Source organism: Trichosurus vulpecula, chromosome 5, assembly GCF_011100635.1.
Source record: "Trichosurus vulpecula isolate mTriVul1 chromosome 5, mTriVul1.pri, whole genome shotgun sequence".
Classification (NCBI taxonomy): Eukaryota; Metazoa; Chordata; class Mammalia; order Diprotodontia; family Phalangeridae; genus Trichosurus; species Trichosurus vulpecula.
Window position 1 is genome coordinate 112,996,027 of NC_050577.1, and position 23,009 is coordinate 113,019,035.

Consider the following 23,009-nt stretch of genomic DNA (forward strand, 5'->3'; position numbering starts at 1 on the left):
ATATTCATAAGTTGATCACTACCAAATTTCCCTAATGCTCTTTAGTTTCCTTGACTGGACCTCCACCTGTTCTCTATTGCCAGACTCCCTGATGCCATGAAACCTCTGTAAGAACATGTATAGTTTGGTTTTTACCTCTTTGTCATCTCCAACTTTATATCTTTTCAAGCACCTAGAAATCAAGCACCATTGAAATGCTCTGCACATAGTAGGTATTTAATAAATGTTTGTTAAGTCCAATAGTTTCCCCAGTGCCTAGCAAAATGTCATACACTTAGTTGGAACCCAATAAACGTTTGAGGATGATGAAATGGTGACTGCCACCACCTCCCTATTCCTTAAGATCATTTAGAGCTCAGTGGGGTTTGGTCAAGTGACTCAACCTCCTCACTGTCCTAATGAGAAAACTGAGGTCCATAGAAATGAAGTGAGTTGTCCTAGGTCACATAAATAAGTGTCAGAGTCAGAATTTGAACCCAGGTCCTCAACTCCAAGTCCAATACTCTTTCCAGAGTACTAATCTTCCTTGATATCACTCAACTCCTTGCTACTCTACCTCTTCCTTGAGATGCGGCAACCACATAATATTCCAGGTGTAGGTGGAGCATGCTTTTATAACAGGTTAAGATAATGTTTTCTGTTTTATTTCTGAGATCAGCAGCACCAGCTCCCAACAAAGGAGTTTTGTGGGTTGAGAGCAGAGAGAAGCCTTTCAGACACTGACATCAGCTACTTTCCCATGAGAAGCCCAGAAATCTTACCATACCATAAATAGCTTTGCCTTTTCTATTTCCTGCAGACAGGCAGGGAATTTTTCAGAGCCCAAAAACAAACATCTGAATTTTCCTCCATAGCAGATATAACTTTTGGTTGATGTTTCTCTCACCAGACCTTTATAGTGAGATACAGAGTAGCTATATACATACATATATGTACACATATTTGCTCACTACCAAATTTCCCTGATGTTAAGAGAATCTGATTGCCCAGACCTCTACCCATTCCCTATCGCCAAACTCCCTGATGCCATGTCATTACTGTTGGCCTGTTAAGACATACATCTCTTGGCCGATGCTGCTGGAAGTTTCCTTGACTGTCTCCTGGCCCCAGTGGATCTGTTTGGTCTCCAGATGCCAGATGTGTATATCTCCGAATGTACACACATGTGTGTATGTACATATACATAAATGTATATATCTATTGCTAATCCACCACATCTCCATATGTACACACATATGTATATATCTGTGTCCTGTAAAGAACTATCTTTATATTTCTGTAGAGGAAAAGAGGGATTTTAGTCAATCAAAATAATATTACAGACTATTTCTTAATAAAATGATAGCCCGATTTAATAACAATACAGGAAATGCATCAATACATGGGCATATTATGATGATTTCATCTTTTAAAGCCTTCCTTTTCTTCCATTATGTGACATTTCTGTACTAATTAATAATGATTGCTTCTTCCTCCTCCAAATTTGGTCTCTCTGAATCCCCTTCTCTAAGCTAGTCTTAATACATTGCAGAATTCTTTGGAGGATTTGACAATTTTGCTTTTCCCACCTTTGCTACTGTAGTCCACCCGACAATATAGACTAAGAGGTTGAGTTATTGCATTTTCTGTGCTTTAGGAACAAGGAACAGACTGTCTCTACATAAGTATAATGAGTTGGAAATTTGGAAAGGATCATAAATGTCATCACTGCCAATAGCCAATCTATACAATCAGAATCCCTCCCCTCCATCACACTTTTTTCTTGAATAATGGATTATTTTTCCTAAACTGTAAGATATTACTAAATACATCCACACACAGAATCATATGCACACATATGTGTGGTTTTACACAAAATGCACACACACCCCCATATATGTATGCTCCCCCAAAAAAGAATAAAGCTTATGTGACTGGGAGAGGGAGCAGGAAGGTAGATGAAGGAAGGTCAGAAGTAAATAAGAGAATGTGGTGAGAAGCAAAATGAGGATGAGTAGGCAGAATCATAAATGGTCAGTTGAAGTCACTCACTACAAAGCTGTGAGGTAGGTACAATGGTTACTCCCATTTTACTGATAAAGAATTAGGCTCAAAAAAAAAAAAAAGAATTAGGCTCAGACGTTAAAGGACTTGCCCAGGATCGAACAGCTAGTAAGCATCACAGGTGGGATGCAAGCCTATGTCTCTCCTGACCACAGGCAAGTCAATTTCATGACACCAGTTATCACTTCTTTGTAAACATTCTTAGGTAATTTTTTGAGGGGGAGATTCTAGATATTTTTATTTCTTTGTACCATTTTAAGCTTCCCAACTAGCTCCTTGAATAGAAAAATGAAACCAGTATTTAAAAACCTTAACTCAAAACAGTTCTCTTCCTAATGCTAGTTTCCATTTAAAAGACACATGGCATACATTATCTCTCAACCACTCTCATTGTTTGAATTTTACAGACGAAGACACAGAGGCTTTGAGAGGATAAGAAGATTGAGACTCAAATCTAGGTCAAGGTCAGTATTCTGTCGACTACATCACAGCGATCCTGTGCTTCTCTCCATCTCCCTGTTTTAATGAACGCTGTCTACACCTTTCTGTATGCTACAATTGATTAAGGGAGAGCCTAAAATACCCCGCCCCCTCCACCCTACATCCGTGAAGGAGCATCTAGGAAGAACAGGATCCATATCTTGGGAACAGCAATTACTGCCTATATCCCTGAGGTTCAATCCAATTCAATAAACACTTATTAAGTGGCCACTATGTGTTTAGCACTTTACTAAGTGATGGGGATATAAAAGGAGGCAAAAGGCAGTCTCTGCCTCAAGGAGCTTACAATCCAATAGGAAAGACAATGTGTGAACAAATATAAACAAAGCAAGCTCTATAAAAAGATTAATAAATAAAATAATAAAAAAAGATTAACAGGAAGTAATTGAAAGATGGAAAGTCCTGGAATTAAGAGTGGTTAGGGGAGGCTTCCTTGCTCATTGAAGCAATCTTTATTACTGGTAATATCTGAAATCTATATGGTACTTTATGGTTTACAAAGTGCTTTTACATTCATTATTTCATGTCAACTTTGTCCGTCAGGTAGTGTCTACGTTACTGTCATTCCCATTTTACAGATGGGGAAGCTGAAGTACAGAGAGGGTCAGTAACTCATCCAGAGTGATAACTGGTAAAGCCGATATCCAAATCCATGTCTTTTGTCTCTGGCCCCATTCAGAGGTGTTTTATTATTCAGCATTTTAAATTACATCAACTTCTGCTTTATATTATTTTGTATCCAACAAGCACAAAAAGGAGGGCTGGGATATCTGGAGAGTCATAATCATTTCCACTCTCTCACTTTTGCTTACATTCCACCTTATTCATCACCACCCAGATATTTGTCAGCCTCTGCCTTGTAAGATTTGAACATTAGCAAACCCTGGAATAACGATATACTTGGGATCGCTATGTTTGAAGGGTCCTGGGAAGAGCCAGTGAAATTCCTCTCACTGGTCTCCTTTTGACTTTTTCCCATAGACCTTGTTACTATACTGAAATGTCTGGAATGTTTGATACTAACAGGACCGACAAGGTCGGTTGTTCCGGGGTGGCCGACTCTGTCATCCATGAGTCTGTACAGGTTGTTCGGCTGTGAATCGGTGAAATTATTAGTAGTGGCAATAATATCATCAAGATAGATTATTATTAACTTAATGACACACATTATTAACTAATAGTGTTAATTTTTAATAGTATGCATTATTACTAACAAATAGTATTTATCAATAAATTAATAATATTATTAGTAATGATAATAACACATATGGCCCTTTAAGTTTATGAAGTACCTTACAAATATTATCTTATTTAATCCTCACAACAATCTTGGGAGGTAAATTATATTATTGTCTTTATTTTATAGATGAGGAAACAGAAGGGTTGTGACTTGCCTAGGGTCACATCACTAGTACAGACATACCTTGGAGATATTGCGGGCTTAGCACCAGACACCATGAAAAAGTGAATATTGTAATAGAGCAAACCACGTGAAATTTTTGGTTTCCCGGTGCATGTAAAAGTTATGTTTACACTATTTTTTTGTTGTTGACTGTAGTCTATTAAGTGTGCATTATGCCTAAAACACAGTGTATATACCTTAATTAAAAATATTTCATTCCTAAAAAATGTTAACCATCATCTGAGCCTTCAGTGAGTCATAATCTTTTTGCTGGTGGAGGGTCTTGCCTCAATGTTAATGGCTGCTGACTGATGAGGGTGGTGGCTACTGAAGGTTGGGGAGGCGGTGGCAATTTCTTAAAATGAGACAACAATGAAGTTTGACACATCGATAGACTCTTCCTTAGAGTTATTAATGGGTCTAATTTCAATATTGTTGTATCTCAGGGAATAGAGAGGCCTGAGGAGAGGGAGAAAGGGAGGATGGCTGATTGGTCACATCACATACAACATTTGTCACTGAGTTTGCCATCATATGTGGATGCCATTTGTGGGACCCCAAAATAATTACAAAAGTAACATCAAAGATCACTGATCACCATAACAGATATAATAATGAAAACGTTTGAAATATAGCAAGAATTATCAAAATGTGATACAGAGACACAATGAGAGCACATGCTGTTGGAAAAATGGCACTGATTGACTTGCTCAACAGGGTTGCCACAAACCTTCAATTTGTAAAAAATGCAATTGTCTGTGAAGTGCAATAAAATGAAGTATGTCTGTGAGTGTCTAAAGGGATTTGAACTCAGGTCTTCCCAACTCCAAGTCTAGCACTGTTTGCGTTGCACCACCTAGCTGCTTCAATCTGGTCACTCAAGTACTGGAATAACTTAACATCTGGTCATTTTATTTAAAGCAGAGATATTAGAAGCCAGCTTGATATAGCAGAAAGAATACTGAGTCAGGCATCAGAAGACCTGGATTCACGTCTGCCTCTAGCAGCTGGCCTTTGTACTCCAGGTTATGAAATTTAGACATTATTAAGAAGGCAATAGAAAGTCTGTGGAGGGTTTCAAGAAGACAGGGGACATGATCAGATCTGTGTATAAGGGAGTTCAGTCTGTTTGCTGAATAAAGGATGAATTGTAGCAGAGAAGGCTACTCAAAACTGGAATGAATTGCTATTAAGAAAGGCAGTGGAACTCTTTCTCTTTAAAAATAAAAGGGGGGTTGTTATTATTCATCATAGATAACTTTGGATGGTAGATGAGTTCATTTAGCCTGTCTCTCCACACTCAGCCAGATTTAAATGAGATCTGAGGCTCAAAGAAGAATAACCTGAAGCTATATCTATATCCAGCCAAACCCAGAAATCGCTTTTATGGGGAGACTATCCAGTTTAATTACCTTGATAATGCAACCAGATCATTACATGATTGGTTTATTTATGATCCATTGGCTTGATCTCTCTGGAAGTAACTGAATCTTGGTCATTTCTACTGCATAGACCTTTTCCCCACAGACCTTGTTACTCTACTGAAATGTTTGGAATGCTTGATCTAAACAGGACTTGTCTGACAAGGTTGGTTGGTTGGTTGTATCTGATTTGGGCCCCTGTCTATTTATTAGGAGTGCCTGAATGGTGCCCTCCTCTTGGAATGGCTGTACCAGCCTGATCCAGGGTTGGTGAAAATGGTGAAAACTGATCTTGACTGTGGAAATATAGAGGGTTGGGATGGTAGGCTCAGTGGCCAGAATTAGAGATCCAGTGAAATGGGCACATTGGTTTCTAGGAGCGTAAAGGATTACTGAAAACTGTCAACCCAAATGACCTGAATTAGCTGTTAGTCACTTGGTGTCACTATGTTAGCTTGTGGTTTGATGAGGTGATTTTAAAGAGTCAGGTTCATAGTTGCTCTGCCCTTGAGAGGTACTTTATGAGACATCTGAATGGTTCGTGATTTTTCCCCCAGTTAGAGAAAGAAAACTTTTATAGTAAGCCTGGGGCTGTGCTAGGAAAGGTCACTCTCCCCTCTGTGGCTTTAGAGTGATCCTGTTCCCTTGTGTTGCAGACAATGGGAAATATAGAAATCCAAAACATAGTGTTGACCCTGTGTATTTTTGAAAAATCAGATTAAATCAGGCAGATGCAGTCTTTAACAGAATAAAAGGACATACTTTGAAATGAATGTCACTTGCACTAGTGGCAGCTAGGTGGTGCAGTGAGTAGAGCACCACAGTCAGGAGGACCTGAGTTCAAATCTGGCTAGAGACACTTGACACACTTACTAGTTGTGTGATCTTGGGCAAGTCACTTAACCCCAATTGCCCTGCCTTCCCCCTCGAATAAGCAGCTAGGTGGCACAGTAGATAGAGCGCTGAGCCTGGAGACAGGAAAACCTGAGTTCACACTTGCTAGCTGCATGACCCTGGGCAAGGCCCTTGTTACTGCATTTGTAAAGTGGGGATAATAACAGCACCTACCGAGTATGGTAGTGAGGCATTTCTAAGGCACTTTGCAAACCTTAAAGCACTATTTAAATGCTAGCTATTTTTATTATTATAGCTATTATTAGCTGCACCTAGCTGAAGTAAGGCAGGAGAAGAGGATAAGGACCACCAGTTCCTTCCTCAGTACTTCAGACACCTGGGTAAGCATCTGTGATAGACAACACAATTTAAACCTTGCCCCTTGCAAAGGCATGGGTTTAAAGAAAGGAGATGCTGTTTTCACCACCTCTGCTGACCCTGTCACACCACCACTCTATATATGTAGCCCCCAACATTTCCCTCCTTCTATTTGCCTTTTTCTACTGGCTCTCCTTTTAGTCCCATCCTAGTGCCAAACAATGCAATATTTCTTTGCCTCAGGATATGGCTCCAAAACATAGATGTCTATGCAGATCCAAGCCATTCTAACTCCAGATGGAGGAGGTATTGCATAAGAAATAATAATTAACTAATGTTTTGGTATTTTGTCAGATCTGCTCTCTCTTTGTACCCAGTGACAGAAGAACACAATGGAATGAACTATTCTGAAAACTGCCCCTTAGTGGACTGGGGCGGGCTTGGGAAGCTAAATCTTTTTCATTTCTTAAATTCTAATGGAAATATTCCTATCTGGTCTCCTCCCTTCTGAGACTGTAACAGGAACTGAGGAAATAGTGACCACTGGCATAGTTACTGTATTCTGAAGTATCCATTGTTTGTGGTCAAATGACCAAATATGGTCATTTGGTTAGTGCATGTTGCAACCAAAGACAGGGTTATCGATTCAATCCTCATGATTCACAAAGTTTTCTTTGGTTCTGTGGCCACAGACACCCCCAGCCAAGGGTCTTATAAATCTGTGCCATTGGTTACAGGAAAGATGGGGCTGTTGTGGGGGGGGGGGGAGGTGTGGAGAGCGAGGGAGAGGGGAAGGCAGGAAGGAGAGAGAGGGAGGGAGGAATGAAGAGGGAAGAAGGGGAGAGAGGGAGGGGGCGGGGAGGGGGGAGAGAAGGCAGAGAGGGAGGGAGGAAGAGGAAGAGAGAGAGAGAGAGAGAGAGAGAGAGAGAGAGAGAGAGAGAGAGAGAGAGAGAAGAGATATTTATAAAGCACTTTATAAACCTTAAAGCACTACAGAAATGCTAGCTATTATTATGAGAGAGTATATACCTTGTATGTTCATAGTTGTATGCATTTTTGGCTCCCCCATTAGAAAAGGGGCTCGTTGAGAACAGGGACCATGTTTTTGTTGGGTTTTTTTATTTTTATTTTTGTTTTCGGTATACCCAGCAATACTTGTTGGTCATGATGATAGGAAGCTGGCCTCAGAGTTAAGGACCTGAGTTCAAGTTCTCTTTCTGATACATTCTGGCTCTGCAAACCTATCCAAATCACTTTATAGTGATCAAACAATTCTCTAAGGTTATTAATTACAGAGGAGAAGCCAATCTGCATGGGGAAGGGAGCTTCCTCATTAGAACTTCCGTACCCAGATGAAATCATAGATTCCCACCCCCCACTATTTAATAAATATTTGTATACTTGCACAACTCCTTGAACTGAATTAAATTTTTAAAAAACACAAGGATTAATTCAGTCAAGCAGCTGTGAGGGTTCTTTCCCTTTATTATTAATACTTTCCTGTCATCAAAGAGCCAATTGGCCTGCAAGGTCTATTTTTGAATTCCACCTTAGCCCTTAGATAGAGCTGTTATGAGCCCACTGCACAGCATGTCCTGCATCCTCAGAAGTTCACCAAGGGGAAGTGTTGAACATATTTTCCAGAGAATGTTTTATATGAAAAAAAAAGTTTTAATATGCTACTTTGGAACATTAAAAAATGATTGTGACACAATATGTTTGAAGAATAAAAATTGAGTAAACAGAGAAGACAGTAAAAGAAAAACAAATCCTTCAGTCTAAAGGCCAATCTAGCACTTCCAGGGCATACTGGGAAATGCACTACAATAAGGACAGAAAGAAAAAGAAAATTGCTAAACTCAGCTGATAAAATGTAAGCTTGTGGGGGAAATGGGCTCATTTTTGTTTAGTCTTTGCATCTCTATCTCCAAGTAAGGTCTCGGACCCAGGAGGCCCTTCATAATTGTTTCTTGGTTTGGATTATTGGATTGGAAGCTGAGTTGAACAAAATTAATTTTGATATCAGGGTTAACTAGGAGTCTTTTTTCCCTATCTATTCCCAATATTTCCCACCTTTATTTCCTGGTGTAACACATGATAAATAGTGAAAACACAGAAATAAAAAAATTTAACTATTTTCACCTCACTGGTGGGTGGTCAGCACTCTGAGGAGGAAAATGACAGCTGTCCACAGTGCAGTGGCAGCAAGCAGCCAGGCACAAATCTTGCCCTTGAGAGCGGGCTGAGCTAGGTTCTCCCCTTGATTCCACCACTCACTAGCACTGTGACTTTGGCAAAGAGGTTTCACCTCCCTCAGCCTCAGTTTCCTCATCTGTAAAAAGAGGGGACTGTACCAGATGATCTTTCAGCTTTAGATCTGTCGGGCCTACTCCAGGCCAACAAGTTGGAACATTAACCACAGTCTCAACAAAGCAATTTTATTTAGTTAGGGTCTGGATGTGTAAAAGCATCAGTGAAGGAAAACCCACAGTGGTAAAGTGGTTGAACAAAAGGTCAGAAGGAGATTGCAGGGATCTCTTTGCTAGCAGTGGGGCCGGACTCTGTTGCTTTGCCCGCACTTAAATCTAGGTTGCAGTCCTGAGTGGCAATCCTAGGGTGAGGAGGAGCACTAGCATACCAAAGCTTGTGGTCACAGTAGAGCAGGGACCCTCCTCACAGTTCCAGGGTAGAAAAGAGTGCTTGTGGTCACTTACAGACCAGAGTACAGGCTAAGAAAGTAGTAAACACACCTCTCCTTAGATAATATAACCTTGGAAGAACTGAAAACTTACAAGTACCTTGAAGTATCTCTGAAAACAGCTGCACAAAATGCCTGAAGCTTAGGACAGTGAGACCTTCACCCTGGAAGCAAAGCCCCTTTAGCATAGGGTTAAAAGTCAAGAAATAGACTGGAAAATGAGCAAACCACAGAACAAAATTCTGACCATAGAAAATTACTATGGTGACAAGGAAGATGAAAACACACACTTAGAAGAAGACAACAAAGTCAGAGCTCCAACATCCAAAGAAAAATATGAATTGGTCTCAGGCCATGGAAGAGCTCAAAAAGGATTTTGAAAATCAAGTAAGATAGGTAGAGGAAAAATTGGGAAGAGAAATGAGAGCGATCCAAGAAAATCATGAAAAATGAGTCAACAGCTTGGTAAAGGAGACACATACACACGCACACAAAATACTGAACAAAATAACACCTTAAAAAACAGAATAGTCCAAATGGTAAAAGGGGTACAAAAAGCCAATGAGGAGAACAATGCCTTGAAAAGCTAAAATTGGCCAAATGGAAAAAGAGGCACAAAAATTCACTGAATAAAAAACTCCTTAAAAAGTAGAATTGGGGCAGCTGGGTGGCTCAGTGAGTAGAGCACTGGCCCTGGAGTCAGGATTACCTGAGTTCAAATCTGGCCTCAGACACTTGACACATTTACTAGCTGTGTGACCTTGGGCAAGTCACTTAACCCCAATTGCCCTGCCTTCCCCGCTGCAAAAAAGAAAAAAAAGACAAAAAATAAAATTGACCAAATGGAAAAGGAGGTGCAAAAGCTCACTAAAGAAAATATTTCCTTAAAAATTAGAATAGAGCAAATGGAAGCTAAAGACTTTATGAGAAATCAAGAACCAATAAAACAAAACCAAAAGAATGAAAAAAAATAGAAGACAACATAAAAACAACTGACCTAGAAAATAGATCCAGGAGAGATAATTTAAGAATTATTGGACTATCTGAAAGTCATGATCAAAAAAAGAGCCTAGACATCATCTTTCAAGAAATTATCAAAGAAAACTGCCCTGATATCCTAGAACCAGAGGGTAAAATAGAAATTGAAAGAACACACCAATCACCTCCCAAAAGAGATCCCAAAATGAAAACTTCCAGGAATGCTTTAGCCAAATTCCAGAGTTTCCAGGTCAAGGAGAGAAGACTGCAAGCAGCCAGAAAGAAATAATTAAAGTATCATGGTGCCACAGTCAGGATAACACAAGATTTAGCAGCTTCTACATTAAAAGATCAGAGGACTCGAATATGATATTCTGGAGGGCAAAAGAGAAAATATCACCTACCCAGCAAAACCAAATATAATCCTTCAGGGGAAAAAAATGGATGTTCAATGAGACAGAGGATTTTCAAGCATTCTTGATGAAAAGACCAAAGCTGAAAAGAAAATTTTACTTGCACATACAAGGCTGAAGAGAAGCATAAAAAGGTAAACAGGAAAGGGAAATCATAAAGGACTTAATAAGGTTAAATTGTTCACATTCCTACATGGGAAGATGATACTTATAACTCATAAAAACTTTCTCATTATTAGGGCAGTTAGAAGGAGTACATATAGACAGAGGACACAGGTGTGAGTTGAATATGAAGGGATGATATCTGAAAAACTAAAATTAAGGGGTGAGAAAGAGGAATGCACTGGGAGAAAGGGAAAGGGAGAGGCAGAACGGGATAAATTATCTAACATAAAAGAGACAAGAAAAAACTTTTACAAGGGAGGGGAAGATGGGGGAAGTGGGGGGTGAACCTTACTTTCATCAAAATTGGCTCAAAGATGAAATAACATACATACTCAATTGAGTATAGAAATTGGGTATAGAAATTTATCTTACCCTACCGGAAAGTAGGAGGGGAACTGGATAAGAGAAGAGGGAGGGGTGATAGAAGGGAGAGCAGATTGGAGGACGCAGTAGTCAGAAGCAAAACACTTTTGAAAAGGGACAGGGTGAAAGTAAAGAGAGAGTAGAATAAATGGGGGTGGGGGAGTACAGAATAGAAATGAGGGAAATAAATTTAGCATTTGTAACCATGAAAAAAATTTGAAGCAAGTTTCTCTGATAACGGCCTCATTTCTCAAATATATAGAGAACTGGGTCAAATTTATAAAAATAAGAGCCATTCTCCAATTGATAAAAGATGAAAAATTATGAACAGTTTTCAAATGAAGTAATAAAAGCTATCTATAGCCATATGAAAAAAATGCTCTAAATCACTATTGATTGGAGAAATGCAAATTAAAACAATTCTGAGGTACCATCTCATACTTATTAGATTGGCTAATAGGACAGAAAAGGAAAATGACAAGTGTTGGAGGGGATGTGGGGAAAATGAAACATTAAGGCATAGTTGGTGGAGTTGTGAACTGATTCAACCATTCTTTAGAGCAATTTGGAACTATACCCCAAAGGCTATAAAACCTTTGACCTAGCAATACCACTACTAGAGCTGTATCAAAAAAAGAGATAAAAAACAAAAAAGAAAATGATCTATATTTACAAAAAATATTTATTGAAGCTCTTTTCTGGTAGCAAAGAATTAGAAATTGAAGGGATGCCCATCAATTGGGAAATGGCTGAACAAAATCGTGCTATGTGGTAATGATGGAATACTTTTGTGCTCTAAGAAATGACAAGCAGGATGCTCTCAGAAAAACCTGGAAAGACTTACATGAACTGATGCAAAATGAAATGAGTGTCTACAAGGTAACAGCAATATTGTAAGATAAACAGCTATGAATGACTTAGCTATTCTCAGCAATACAACCAAGACAGCTCAAGGACTTATGATGAAAAACGCTATCCACCTCTAGACAAAGAACTGGTGGTTTCTGAATACAGATGGAAGCATACTTTTTAAACTTTATTCTTCTTAAGTTTTTTTTTTTGGTCTGTGTTTTCTTTCACGATGTGACTAACATGGAAATGTGTTTTGCATGACAACACGTGTATAATCTATATCAAATTGCTTGCCTTCTCAATGAGGGGGGTAAGGATGAAGGAAAGGAGAGAATTTGGAACTCAAGGTTTATGAAAATGGATGTTAAAAATTGTTTTTACATGTAATTGGGGGAAAATAAATTGGTAAACAAAACAATAAATCTTGAACATTTTCAAAAAAGAAAGAAAGGAAAGAAGAAAGGAAGGAGGGAAGGAAGGAAGGATGGAGGGAAGGAAGGAAGGAAGGAAGGGAAGAAGGAAGGATGGAGGGAAGGATGGAAGGAAGGAAGGAGGGAAGGATGGATGGAGGGAGGGATGGAGGGAAGGATGGAGGGAAGGAAGGAGGGAAGGAGGGAGGGAGGGAGGGAAGGAAGGAAAGAAGGAAGGAAAAAAGAAAAAGGAAGGATCCTAAGCCCCTGTTCCTTCTATGGAAGAAATTCCTCAGCTCAATTTCTGGCCACCAGGGGGTACTAGTAATTAGTGGGGAGATGGCTAAGCCTTCTCAGATTCAACAGTTAAGTCCATTAACCACAAAAGCTCCAAAATGTCATAACAAACCAAAATAGAAGGGCCTGCAAGGAGAAAGATAGGGGTGCTATTTTTTCTGACAGAAGCTTGGAAATGTATAATAGTAGGATTTTCATGTAAGCACATTGCATTTTGCCCTATGAAATTTCATTTCCTATCTTGGCTCATCTCCAAGATGACAGAGATGTTTAGTTGTACACGTTTCTTCATTAACTTTCATAATAATATCATTATTTATTAATTATCATAGTTTGTGGATGGACTTTAGCCTTATAAGCACCATCTTCTAGCCAAATAAGCAAACTGCTATGGACTTCAACAAATCAAATTTTAATTCAATTGCTATTCAGATATCCATGAGTGTCAGGCCATGGCAAACACCAATAATCCCTGATCCTGGGGGGGCTGAGGCTGATGGATCTCTTGAGTTGGAGAGTTCTGAGCTACAGTGGGCTAAGCTGATTAGGTGTCCCCACTAAATTAGGTATTAATATGTTGAGCCTTTGGACATGCATATGTATGGGGAGGGAACATGGGGCGGGGGGGGGGTGGGTCAAGGGAGCATCAAGTTGCCTAAGGAGGGGCAAATTGGCCAGGAGGGGCGAATAGAGCAGGTCAAAGCTCCTGTGTGAGACCTGGCTAAGTAGTTCCTGAATTTCTAGCCTGGGTAAGATGTTCTTTATTGTTGTTCAGTTGTTTTCCAGACAAATATGACTCTTCATGAACCCATTTAGGGTTTTCTTGGCCAAGATACTGGAGTAGTTTGCCATTTGCTTCTCTAGCTCATTTTACAGATTAGGAAACTGAGGCAAACAGGGTTCAATGACTTGCCCAGGGTCACACAGCTAGTAAGGGTCTAAGGTCAGATTTGAATTTGGGAAAATACCTGACTCCAGGTCCAGAGCTCGATCCACTGCACAGCCTAACTACCCTGTGTAAGATGAGGGAGAACTAACTTATTTTTTTAAAAACCAGTAGCAACAACAATTAATGAGCCTCTTTGATCTGGAGGTCTCTTCAAATCAGCTTGTATTTTCAGGTCCAATGTGTTAACCCAGCATGGGTAATACGTAATATCTGGAGAACATTAAATGATTGGGAAATGGCATGGTATGTTGAAAACAGGGCTAGATTTGGGGGTCATAGGAGCCGAGTTCAAATTCAGCTCTGCCAAGGACTAGCTGTGTCACTGTGGGAAAATCACTTTTGTGCCTTAGTTTCCTTATTTCTAAAATAGAGGAATATGGACAAAATGATCTCTGAGGTCTATTCCAGCTCTAAATCTAGACTCCTATAATTTGGTCATAGATAGATTATAGGATCCAGTAGTCCTTTAGTACTCTCTCCCTCCACCCTGGGAGGAAGAGGAAATCCTCATAATGGTAGTAAAGGGTGTTTGTTTTTTTAAAAGTACAATCATTTTTTTTATTATACTATGTTATGGAAATGTTTGTTTTATCTCATAAATTAAAAATAAAAAAAATTTTAAGAAAAAAAAAAGTCAGCTTTTCAAAAACAGAAAAGTAGCCAGAGCTCTGCCTAATCTCAGTGAGGGAAGGACTCTTATTAAATCTTACTTTAAATATATTTCTTTTTTCTCTCAATTCCAATTGCTATTCTTCTATTCAGGTGTTTTCACTCCTCTGCCCTGGAGTAAATGTTTCATCCAAAAATTAAAATTTGAGCAGAAGACTTCCAAAAACATACTCACCAAAAACAACTTCCCTAATCTTTGCTCCTTTTCAACCTGCAGGGGAAAAAAAAAAAGCTCCTGCCTCGGTATAGAAAGTGTGTTCACACACCATGCGTAATGTTGGCTGATTTCCATATAACCTAATATGGATAAGAAAATGTTTGACTGCGACCGAGCAAGAGTGCCAAACTTGACAGCTTTTTAGTGAGCAGAATGCCACAGAGCCCTCTGTTTAGACTCAATGTAATTTCAGTTCAGATGTAGCGATTATCCATTCACATCAACTAAGCCATAATTGTACTTCTGTAATGAAAACCAGATACCTGCCCCTCTTGCCCACTGACAAGGAAGATGAATAAATATCAGCCACCAAAAAAGGTTCTTGGAGTTTGTCTATCGAGAGTGTTTTCCTTCTTGGGATATAGAAGTGACTGGGATATTCCCAGCACAGACGCGCTAAAGAAAGTGTACTGCTTTGTAAAATACTTCTCCTTCCCAGTGGAGGAAGAGGAGAAGGAAAGGAAGCCACTGCCTTCTGGGTGGACTCTGGCATTTCTAACTCCCCATTCACCAGCCCCCTAAAGCTGGCAGAGAGCAAGCAAATGCCTGATTATCCTCAGATCAGGTCTTTGCTTTTCCAGGGCAAGCAAACCCCTAATTTTTGTCTTTGTATCTCTAGAACCTAGCCCAGGGTTTACTATCGTTCTTTTTTTTTAGTGGGTTGGGGAGAGGGGACTGGTCTATGATTTCATCAATGTAGACAACTCATGGTACAGAAACTCCCCCTACTCATATGGATTTGCCAAGTCCTCTTGGAGGTGAAGACCTATGATGGGGGTAGGGAACCTGCAGCCTTGAGGCCACATGTAGCCCTCTAGGTCCTCAAGTCAGGCCCTTTGACTAAATCCAAACTTCACAGAACAAATCACCTTTGCCCTATGATCACACAGATAACGGGAGTCACAGACAGGACCTTCCTTACTCCAAGGCCGGCTCTCTACTACATCACATTGCCCACCACCTTGAAGCACTTGATAAATGTTGATTGCACTGAATCTGTTTAAATCCAAACTCATCTCCACTATCAAAGCCACTCCCCTTTCTGATCCCCCAGTTTCTGATAGTGGCCAATCACCATCCTCTCAGGCACCCAGACTCGAAAGCTCAGCCATAGGGCAAAGACTCAGAGCTACAAGGGTCCTCAAAGAACATTGAATTATTGGAATACAGAGTTAGAGCTGCAAGAAACCTCAGAGGTCATCTTGTTCAATCCTTTAATTTTACAGGTAAAGAAAAGGAGGCTCAGTAAATAGGGTGGCTAGGTAGAGCAGTGGGTAGAGCACCAGGCCTGGAAGACCTGATTTCAAATGCAGCCTTTGTCACTTACTAACTTCATGACCCTGGGCAAGTCACTGAACCCTGTTGGTCTCAGTTCCTCATCTGTAAAATGAGCTGAGGAAGGAAATAGCAAACCACTCCAGTGTCTTTGCCAAGAGAACCCCCAATGGGGTCGTGAAGACCCTGACACAACTGAACAACAACACTGTGCTAAGGGCTTTATAGATATTCTCTCACTTGATCCTCCCAACAGCCCTAGGATCCCTATTTGACAGATGAGGAAACTGAGGCAAACAGCAGTTGAGTGACTTGCCCAGGGCTATCTTGAATGGATATAAAATTATTTCCATGTTGCTTCCCCACTAGACTCTTAGAGTACTCTTAGAGAAGGACTGTTCTTTTATTTTCTTTTGTTTTTTGCTTTCCTTTGTAAACCCAGCACATAGCACTGTGTCACTAATCAATCAACTGGCAAGTTTATAAGCCACGATCCAGGCAAGGTGCTGGGGATACAAAGTCCTTGTTAAAGGGCACCCCTGACCAGAAACTCCATGGGAAGTGGCCGGATACATGGACAGGAGGTCATTTTTTAAGTCCCTTCTAGCTCTAATCTAGGATCATAGCTTCACAATCTTCATTTTCCCCTTTATTTGATCAAGGGATCTTCTCTCACTTCATAATACCACCTTACAGAAGTCTAAGAGTTTTTGTCTCTAAATTTAGTGTATTTTGTTTGGGAAGACCTTCATAATTCTTCTGGGAACATGACCACTAAACTTTTTTTTTTAAATAGACATGCCCTGTTTCTCCAATTTCTTCTCCATACAGCTGCCAAACATATTCCTGTATATATCACTTCTCTGTTCAATAAATGTCAGTGATTCCCCAATATCCCCGGGATCATATATAAAATCCTTCTGTTTGGCATCTAAAGCCCTTGGCCACCTAGCTCCAACCTACCCTTCCAGCTTTATCCCTTCACACATTCTCCAGTCCAGTCAAACTGGCCTTTAGCTATTCTTTTGGCATTTCTCATCTCTGTATATTTTGTTCCTCAAGGCTACAGCACACTCCTTCCTTAACTCTGCCTCCAAGAACCTCTCATTCCCTTAAAACTCACCTCAAAATTACCTCCCACATGAGACTTTCTTAATCTCCTCTGTTGCTATTGCTTCCTCCTTCCTCAATTATTTTGTGTTCATTTATTCATTCATTTGTTGATTTTGGGATACATGGAGTAGATAGAGAGCCATCCTCAAAGCCGGGGTGTTGTTGTTCAGTGGTTCAGTCATATCTGACTCTTCATAACCCTGTGGACCCTATCATGCCAATACTGTCCACGGGGTCTTCTCAGCAAAGACACTGGAGTGGTTTGCCATTTTCTTCTCCAGGCAAATAGAGGTTAAGGGTCATACAGCTAGTAAGTAAGTATCTGTGGCCAGATTGATCTCAAATCTCCCTGACTCCAGGCCTGACTCTACTTACTGAACCCTCTAGCCGCACAGTCCCTAGCACATCAGAGCTTAATATATGCTTGTTGACTTGTGCTAACTGACGTCCTATTAGAATTCAGGTTCATAGATGAGTGATTCCCTTAGGGAAACAACCAAGAATGGGTTTAATTCAAGTAGGAAAGCAGGGTGGAACAGAAAGGACATTTTAGTCCTTTGGTGACACCACAAGATTGATTATCCTGCCTAATGCAACTAGGATGGAAACTCAAGCATTCTGTGCAATAAAATAGTGAAAACCCATGGAGAACCGAGCTGTTCACATGCTGAGGATTTCAAAGATGTTGGTCAAGAATAACAGGCATAGGAGCGTTTGTCCCCTAGGTTTCTCTCTCTTTAAAAAAATTTTAAAAAAATTATTTTTGGTGAGGCAATTGGGATTAAGTGACTTGCCCAGGGTCATACAGCTAGTAAGTGTCAAGTGTTGAAGGCCAGATTTAAACTCAGGTCCTCCTGATTCCAGAGCTGGTGTTCTACTCACTGCACCAACTAGCTGCCCCTCTAGGTTTCTTTAGAAGAGAAAGGAAGGCTACATCAAACCTATCAGTACTTGGTTCTATATTTCTACACTCACAGTCCTCAAACACTGGCCGTGGTGAAATTCTTTACCTTTAATAGTGGAATCCTTCATTAAAATCTTTAAGGAAGTAGCAGCCAGGTGGTGCAGTGGATGGAGCACCAGTCTTGGAGTCAGGAGGACATGAGTGCAAAATCCAGCCTCAGACACTTAGCTTTATGGCCCTGGGCAAGTCACTTAACCCCAATTGCTCTCCCCCACAAAAAGTAAAATCTTTAAGAAAGCTTATGACTAATACTGTAGAATCAGAACCCAGGGCTCCCAATTCTCAGTTCAATGTCATTTCCATTGAGGCACAATAAACCTCCTTGAAAGTAATATTTTTTGGAAGAATATCTAGTAGTCGTTTCCAAGAAAGGTTAGAAGTAGGACGGATTACGAGAGAAGAGCACAGTTAGAGCGTTTTGTAATAATTCATGGAAAAAATCAATAAGGCCAGAAAGCTGATACCAGTAGGAATGGAAAGGAAGGATAATATCTAAGAAGTATGACATGAAAGTGCCAATAGTGATGCAGATCTACACTTGTCAGAAAGGTGGTGGAACATGGGTGTTGAAGGAGGCATACACCTTTAGGCATTGCCACTAGATTGCTAAAAGGTACTTGGTTGCAAAGAAGGCTTCTCTGTGGTGAGAAGGAAGGGGATGGGGTGAATGATAGCAATGTAAAAATTTTTAAACATTCAAAATTTCTCCCTTTTAAAAAGAAGTATATGAGGAACAACCTAGAAACTTGAACAACTTCTCCTTACTCTTCACATAAATTTGTATAGAGTGCCTTTTCTCAGATAGTAAGTCTGGCCTCTGAGAGTGGGGATGAATATTGATGATTAAACTTTTCAAGGACTAAAACTATGGAAAGAGCAAATGCATTGAAAAATTTTCCACTGTAATTATAAAAGGACATTTGGCTATTATGTCATTAGAGATATTTATATTAATTACATAATTGTGAAAATTGTCCAAACTAACCAATTCCAAATGACAACAGTAAAAGATAAATCTGTACTTTATTTAAAGAAAGTACAGGTAATAAAAGCTTCCACAAAATGGAAAATTAGAGCCTGATAGTTTACATATCTAAAGATAACAGTACTACTGTCACTCACCCTGTTCTAATAAGTTGACATTTCACAGTCATCCTGGCCAAAAGCTAAAATACATACATTTAAATCTCTCTTATTTTCAGATTATCTACATTACATCTGCAAAATATTTTCTGCCTGTAAGCCAAGAATTTTTATAATTACTTCTTCAATACATGACCAGTACTTTAATTAGATAAAACTTGAATAATCCAGTTCTGCTAGTTATTAAGATTCTTTCAGCGTGGGGACTACCAGTTAGTAGGGACATCATAAATGAAGACCTTCAAAGATCATTTGATGAATTTCACTTTAAACACTGAAAAAAAAACAACGTAAGATGAAATGACTACGAGATTGTGAGTGTGTGTGTGTGTGTGTGTGTGTGTGTGTGTGTTATGTGTGTATGGTTACTTTATCATGGATAATCTGCTTAAAGACTGTAAACAAAGCTGAAGGGGAAATGGACACTTTCTGGATGGAGACATATTAATCTGAAACCACCCTTATCTGCTCTCTGTTCACTCCTTTCCATTAAGGAATTGATATTAGGATTCTTAGCATTTTTAGAAAATGATTTGAAAGACACAAAGCACTATGAAATCTCCAGAAGTTCCAATAATACTGTATAATTAAAAAGCAAAATAGCATTTGTCTTCATAAGTATATGGTAACATTTAGGGGAAAATTATTTAAACTCTGCTAACTGAATGAATGCCTGTAGGTTAGCTTATAACCCAGGAATCCAAGACCTGGAAATCATTGAGGTCTTGCCTTTGAAGACACTAGCCCAACATATTTACCATAGTCAAAATGCCAACAATACCCCAGAAGACAGGCCACTACCAAGAAAATATTAGCAATAAAATAGAAAGCACAATCTTTTTCCATCTTTTAAATTATAGAGTAGCTAGACACTTAGAATCCTAAATACATTTTTGGTTTTCTCTATTTAAGAAAAAAAAATGGAAACAGAATGGGGCTAGAGAAGGGGAATCAAAATAATCCAGGGCTTGGAAATATATATTTGTATATGTACATGTTGTTTTGACTGTTAGAAAATAAGCTCCTTGACAGCAGGAAAATTCATTTTTTTCTTTTTTTGTAGCCACAATACTAACACAGTGACTGGCACATAGTAGGTGTCTAATAAGGCTTTGTTGATTGATTAGATAGGCTTTGGCATGAAGACAAACTAAAAGGTTCTCATCTATCATTCTGGAAGGTCTAAGATTGAAAGAGACTTGGTTAAAGTTTATAAAACCATGAAAAGAACTTGGTGAAGAAGAATATCAAGTTCACCAAGTCTTGGAACGTTTAGATGATCCTTTTGAATCTTGAATGACACAGTTTCAGAACAAATAAAGGAGGAATTATCTTTCATGATGGGCAGAAGAAATATATGATAGTCATTATTTCAAGATGTGGCTTTGGTTGAAAATAGAATCAATCAATCGACAAGCATCGATTAAGCATATAGTATATGCCAGGCACTGTGCTAGGAATAAAAATACAAAGAAAAGAGACTCTCGCTACTCTCTATAACCTTACATTCTGATGGGAAGACAATAAGGACTCATGTAAGGAGTCCTATAAGGAGAGTAAATACAAATAAACAGAAGGCAATTAAATATAAGTTCAGTAGAGAGGAAGGGCACTAGCATCTGGGTTGGGAGGTATGGAAACCATCAACATGCCATAGACCCGCCTCTGATGAGTCAAGTCAACAAGCATCTAGTAAGCTCCTACTATGTGCCAGGGACATCTAGTAAGTGCCTACTATATGCCAGGGACATAGTGGGAATACAAAGAAAGGCATAAACCAAAAAACATTTCTTGCTCACAAGAAGCTCCCAGTCTACTGGGGAAGACAACACGTAAACAACCAAGGACATACTAGATATAGAGAGAAGAAATTGGAGGTAATCCTAAAGGGAAAACCTTTACAAAGGAAGCATCAAGGGAGATCAGGAAAGGCAGACGACAGAATTTTAGCCAAGACCTGGGACTCTTAGGGTAAGGTGAAAGAAGACTGGAAAGGTAAGAAGGGGCCAGGTTATAAAGGTATGTAAAAGTGAAAGAGAGGATTTCAATTTGATCTCAGAGATGATAGGGAGCCTTGGAGTTGATTGAATAAGAGGGGTGACATGATTAGTCCTGCCCTTTGGGACAACTGATTTGATAGTTGAGTGGACAGAAAGAGGAGTCCTTATCACAGTGGGTGTGCCTGATTAATTTTCTATTTTCCTTTAATACTTTTTTAAAAAATTAATAACTGTAGGAGTTCCGTTTTTATTCTGCCAGGAAGTAATTTATCCTCACACAAGCCTTTTTGGCCACATAACCATGTCCTTTTTGGATAAGAAAGATACTTCCCTATTTGGCTTCCAAAGATTTCCTGTCTTTGCCTCTCTATATTAACTCCTAGCAGTTGCTAGTTTCAGGGGCAGCTAGGTGGTACAGTAGATAAAACACTGGGCTTGGAATCAGAAAGACTCATCTTCCTGAGTTCAATTCTGCCTCAGACACTGTAGCTGTGTGACCCTGGGCAGGTCACTTCACCCTGTTTGCCTCAGTTTCCTCATCTGTGAAATGAACTGGAGAAAGAAATGGCAAACCATGCCAGGATCTTTACTAAGAAAACCCCAAATGGAGTCATGAAGAATAAGACACCACTAAAATAGCTAAACAACAAAGGCAGTTGCTGACTGCTTCACCATGATGTTTGATGACTTTGGTCCATCTTTCTTTGAGTTGTTGCTTTGTTTGAATTAAAGTCACTAGCTGAATTTAATGGATAATTATATTATTTATGGTGAAGTTGGCCCATGTACCTTAGTCATTACCTTAGTTGGCACCTAGACCTCTAGAGCTCATAAGGCCCTGGGACCAAGAAATCTAGGGCTCTATAAACCCCACTCCTTGAGCTCAGAGACTTTATGTTGCTTCTAACTTGGATTTTCCTTCAGTCTCAACTTCTTCCTTTTCAAACTTTGACCATGAAATTCCTTTTTTCTTTAAGGCTCACTGACTCCCCACTCATTGGCAGAGTTGAAATAACTGACATACCCTCTGACCAATGAATGATACACACTTTTCCCATTCCCAGATGTTTGCTCTACCTCTGTCTCTGTGTATCCTCAATGATTCATCCTTAGATGTACCCTCTGCATTCAGAGTGCTTCTAGATTCTAGGTCTCACAATAGGAAAAAAATAATACTTGGTACCTATAGTAAATAATAGCATATACTTTTATCTAACAAGGAGAGCAAGATATGGCATCTCATAAACCATTCTTAGCATCATAGATTCAGAGTTGGAAGAGACCTTAGAGGTCCCTTGAGTAAACTGAGGCCCAGAGAGGTTAAAAGTGACTTGCCCAAGCTCACAAATTATGAGACAGAACCAGGAGTCAAACCCAGATTCTCTATCCCCAAATGCAACACTCTTTCTACTGTACCATGATGCCACCACCATTTATCACTCCTGCTGCCATTGGCTGTTTAGCTAGCAAAATAAAAGAAAGAAAAAAAAATAAAAGTTTGACTGAGAACCAGTAATTTCAGTGGCCATTGTAGAACTGGATTTAATAATTGACCACCACTGAGTTTTCTAGCTGAAAGAATACAGAAGAACCCGAAGGCATTTTAGTGGCAAGTTGCCATCCCAAACAAATTGCAATACATAAGCACTAAAGATTTGTATTACTCCTCCAGGATTAAGATTCTGGACAGTGAAAGTATGAAAGGGCTGTAAGGCCTAGAAAATGGCATGTTAGTTAAGAGATCATGACTTAGCTTAACTGGTCTCTCTAATCTTGCATTCTCATGACATCTAAACTGCTTTGTTATTCTTAATGGACCAAATCCTCCTTCTGGTAATGTTCTGGGAATTCTATTTTTTGTGGGAATTTAAAAATCACAGAGTATTTGCTTTAAAGATTCCATTTGCATAGGGGCTAAAGTGGA